Here is a 5272-nt window from a genome sequence, read left to right as displayed (position 1 = left end):
GTTCCTGCAACCTTCAGGTGGCATCGTTGTGGCACTGCAGGAGGCCCAGGATGGACATGTCGTCTGAGGAATGGGAGGGGGAGTTGAAATGGTTCGTGACTGGGAGGTGCAGTTGTTTAGTGCGAACTGAGCGTAGGTGTTCTGCAAAGTGGTCCCCAAGCCTTCGCTTGGTTTCCCCGATGTAGAGGAAGCCACACCGGGTACAGCGGATGCAGTATACCACATTGGCAGATGTGCAGGTGAACATCTGCTTGATGTGGAAAGTCTTCTTGGGGCCTGGGATGGGGGTGAGGAGGGAGTTGTAGGGGCAGGTGTAGCACTTCCTGCGGTTGCAGGGAAAAGTGCCGAGTGTGATGGGGCTGGAGGGGAGTGTTGAGCGGACAAGGGAGTCACGGAGACAGTGGTCCCTCCGGAAAGCAGATAAGGGTGGGGAGGGAAAGATGTCTTTGGTGGTGGGGTCGGATTGCAGATGGCGGAAGTGTCGGAGGATGATGCGTTGGATCCGGAGGTTGGTGGGGTGGTACCTGAGGACGAGGGGGATTCTGTTTTTGGTGCAGGAACAGCAAATCATATTCCGCTTGGGAACCCTGCAGCCCAATGGTATCAATGTGGACTTCACAAGCTTCAAAATCTCCCCTCCCCCTACCGCATCCCAAAACCAGCCCAGTTCGTCCCCGCCTCCCTAACCTGTTCTTCCTCCCACCTATCCCCTCCTCCCACCTCAAGCCCCACCCCCATCTCCTACCTACTAACCTCATCCCGCCCCCTTGACTTGTCCGTCCTCCCTGGACTGACCTATCTCCTCCCTAATTCCCCACCTACACTCATTCCCGCCTCTTTGACCTGTCTGTCTCCTCTCCACCTATCTTCTCCTCTATCCATCTTCTATCCGCCTCCCACTCTCTCCCTATTTATTTCAGAACCCCCTTCCCCTCCCCCATTTCTGAAGAAGGGTCTCGGCCCGAAACGTCAGCCTTTCTGCTCCTCTGATGCTGCTTGGCCTGCTGTGTTCATCCAGCTCTACACCTTGTTATCTCAGACTCCAGCAATGACAGTTCCTACTATCTCGGAGAGGGTACGGAAACCGTCTACTGGGATGCAGACTGGTTTGGAGGCTATTAGCTATGCGGAGAGATTGGACACACTTGGTTTCTTTTCACTAGAACGTCAAAGGATAAGAGGGTGCCTGATAGAAGTTTACAAAATGATAAGAGGCACCGTGATAGAATGGAGAGTCAGAATCTTTCTCCCAGGAGAGAAATGTCAATTACTCCCGGACATAGATTTAAGACAAAAGAGGGTAAATGTAAAGGAGATGTGAGAGGCAGGTTTTTTTACATAGAGGGTGGTAGGTGCCTGGAATGTGGAGGAGGCAGATACAACAACAATGCTTTAAGAGGCTTCTTGATAGATACAGGAATAAGCAGGGGATAAAGGGATACAAACAGCATAGAGGCCAAAGGTTTTTAGTTTATAAAGGCATCATGTGTTGGCACAGTCTTGGTGGGCTGAATGGCCTGTTCCTGTGCTGTACTGTTCTTTGTTCTTTGTCTAGTTTACAACAGAGTCTCTATCAGTGGTAACAACCAAACCCATGATCAATATTACTTTGGTCTCAATGCACAGAAGGTTGTCCCTACACTTGAGCACATCAAATGATCCCTGGACTAAGTTCTGAGATTAATTCAAGCAGACTCTCTCAGTTTCAAAGAACGAGAGGTGATCTGACTGAAACCTAGAGGAAGCAATGCAGGATGGACTGGATTGGTGCCGGGTTAGAGTTTTCACTCACTTTGGTGATTTGAAAACAGGGTGAGTCTGAGTCTCCCAATCAGGGCATAGCTCTATGGAGCTGAGTGCTGGGAGCAATCCTTCAGTCAGAGAGATGGAAATCTCTGGAGGATTCTGTCTTCAGGAGAGGACGAGCCTTCTGACATTCCTGGATAGAGATTCCACAGGGATTCAAGGATATGGAGAATGTGCAGACTTGATTCGCCAAATGGTCCATCCCTCCTCCCATTTCTTATGCTTGTAAACTAAAACAACATCAACTTGTAAAACTGGATAAACTGTTCCAGCAATGCAGTCTGTGTAGACAAATTATGTTGTCAGCAATTTGCCTTTAAATAAAGAGCCATTCCCTCTCTCCTCAAATAAAAACCGTGATCTAAGTTTGAGAGAAGGTGATGGCCTAATGGCATTATTGCTGGACTGTAATCCAGGGACCCAGGTTCAAATCCTGCCATGGCAGATGGTGAAATTTGAATTCACTAAGTATTTGGAATTAAGAATCTAACAATGACTGTGAATCTATTGCTGGAAAAACCCATCTGGTTCACTAATGTCCTTTAGGGAGGGAAACTGCCGTCCTTACCTGGTCTGGTCTATATGTGACTCCAGACCAACAGCAATGTGGTTGACTCTGGGCAATTAGAGATGGGCAATAAATGCTGCCTAGCCAGCGATGTCCTTATCCTGTTAACAAATAAAGGAGAAAAAAACTGACCTCTATCTGAAGGACTGAGAGCTAGACAGTGAGGGGATGGGGAGAGCTGGACAGTGAGGGGGTGGAGAAGTGTCCAATATGATGAAGGAAACCCACAGCCTGCTGGTAATGACAGAAAGAGGGACTGAGGAAATGAGGAAGTAGTTTGATTTGATTTATTGTTGGCATGTGTACCTTGGTACAGTGAAAAAGTTTTTTTTTGTGAGCAGTACAGGCAGATCAAAGCAAACAAGGACATACAGATCAGAGAGTGCTTAGACAGAGCGAGGCATACAGGGCTACAGCTGTACAGGAGGTGCACAGAGCAAGATCAACATTATTTGAAGCTAGAGAGGTCCATTCATCAGTCTAATAACAGCAGGGAAGAAGCTGTTCTTGAATCTGTTGGTGCGTGTGTTCACGCTTCAGTACCTTCTGCCTGACGGGAGAGGGTGTAGGAGATCATTACCGGGGTGCGATGGGTCTTTGATGATGTTGGCAGCCTTTCTGCGGCAGCGAGCCGTGTAAATAGAATCCATGGACGGAAGTTTGGCTTCCGTGATGGTTTGGGCTGTGCACACCACCTTCTGTAGTGACTGAGCTAGCACAAGTGATGGCAAAAGATTTTGTGAACACTGTGGTTCCCTTTGTGTGGAACATTCTGCATGTTATGAAGATGTTAGCCTGACACTCTGTGTTCTCCAACATGTGTATATGTGGGACACATAGTTGCACAGATTAGAATTTATCTTCCTTTAGTTTTACCGCAGGAGGGTCTAATGAAGTATCATATCAGACTCTGAAATGTTAACTGAGCACAGATGTTGCCAGACTTGCTGAGTTTCTCCAGAGATATGTTTCTACTTGTTTCAGATCTCCAGCATCCACAGTTCTTTGTTTTATTTTTGTCCTGGTGTTTTTTTTTCGCTCAGCAGTGCAGCCTCTGAGGCCACTGTTTCTGAGCTGTTGGAAATGCTGACCATTGTATTTGCTTTGACAACAGCTTGTCTCAAAGGTTTATCTGGGAACCAGATTTCCCTGTGTGCCCAGTTTGAAGCTGGCTGTGTATCCTACTGCAGTGTACTGCTGTTGCAGTAATGTAACATCCACAGATTCTCATCAACTCGACCCAGCGAGACCACTTTTAAATTAGGAACATTTCTTGGGGTCATGAGAAATAAAGGTTAGATTTCTTACATATATATCTCTTGACCCTTTAGCTAGCTCAGCTCTGCCATGGCACTGTGAGGAACGTGACAGATGTTCATATGCTGAAATATTGGCACCAAAGTCTCCCACAGGGTTCCTCTCTACCAACACTCAACATTCCCCTTCGTACTCAAGCAGACCTACCCACAGACAAACTCAACTTGCGACTGAGAATGAGGAATCCTTCTTGAATCTCTTCACAGCAGGTCCCTTCTTGATTGAGGGGTGAAAGTTTACCTGCAGCATCTGAGGGTGACTCTGACAGTGGGATGGTGAACATACACTGGGACTGCATGCCCAAGCTGGGTTCGGAGGATTCACCACTGAGCAGCAACATGGGATTGAGATGGCTTCTCTGGAGGGCAAATAGTATTTTTCATAGACTCATAGAGATCTACAGCACCTTCGGCACATCTCTCCTGTGCCAGTCAAAAACAAAACGACACCAGGTTAAAGTCGAACAGGTTTATTTGAAATCACAAGCTTTCTGAGCGCTGCTCCTTCATCAAGTGAAGTTGGACAAGAACCTGGTTTTGTGTGACTTCTACCCCAGTCCAACACTGGCACCTCCACACCAGTCAAAAACAACCACCTCACTGTTCTCTAATCCCATTTCCCAGCACATGGCCCATAGCCTTGACAATGCAAGTGCACATCCAAATCCTTCTTCAATGTGATGAGGGTCTCTGTATTTCCCACCCTCCCAGGCAGTGAGTTCCAGATTCCCACTACCCTCTGGGTGAAAGGGATTTTCCTCATATTCCCTCTAAACCACCTGCCCCTTCCCTTAAACCTATGACCCCCCAGTCACTGATTCCTCCATCAATAGTAAATGTTTCATCCTGTTTACCCTGTCTATGCCCCTCATCGTTTTATACATCTCAATCATGTCCCCTCCTCTGCTCTAACGGAAACAATCCCAGTCTTTTCAATCTCTCTCCATCACTGAAACTCTCCAGCTGAGCAACAATCTGTAAATCTCCCTCTGCACCCTCTCCAGTGCTATCACATCCCTCCTGTAAATTACGGCAGGTCTGTGCTGAGGGCTGGAGAACCCAGGGGGGCACTCCCTCAGGATGGGCGACTGATCATTGACGATTGTGATGAGGAGAAACATCTTCACTCAGAGAGATGTGAATCCTTGGAATTCCCTGCCACAAAGGGCTGTGAATCATCAGTAACTGAGGGTGCATGAAGGCAGAACCGGTAGGATTTTTGTAAACAATGAGAATTACAGAAAGTGGAATAACAGCAGGGCAGTGAGGTGAAGTCATGGTTATACTGACTGGCAGTGTAACAGGGAAAATTCATGCTCCTGCTCACAATTCTAATCAGCCCATGGTAATTCCATCAACAGCATTTCGTAATCTTAAAGAACTTGATTAGGTCACACACCTTATACTTTTCCAGACAAAAGAATTCCAGCATCTTCAAACTTTCCAGTAAGTAATTCCTCTCTATTTTGGTGCAATGGTAGCAAATATTCTTTATTGCAATTGTCTAGTGCATATGACACACAGCAGGACACCCACAGCACTGACCCTCCGACAGTGCGGCACTCCCTCAGCACTGACCCTC

This window comes from Rhincodon typus, chromosome 7 (genome assembly GCF_021869965.1).
Source record: "Rhincodon typus isolate 14 chromosome 7, sRhiTyp1.1, whole genome shotgun sequence".
Taxonomy (NCBI): Eukaryota; Metazoa; Chordata; class Chondrichthyes; order Orectolobiformes; family Rhincodontidae; genus Rhincodon; species Rhincodon typus.
The sequence above is the reverse complement of the archived record's forward strand: the minus strand, read 5'-3'. Positions refer to the sequence as shown.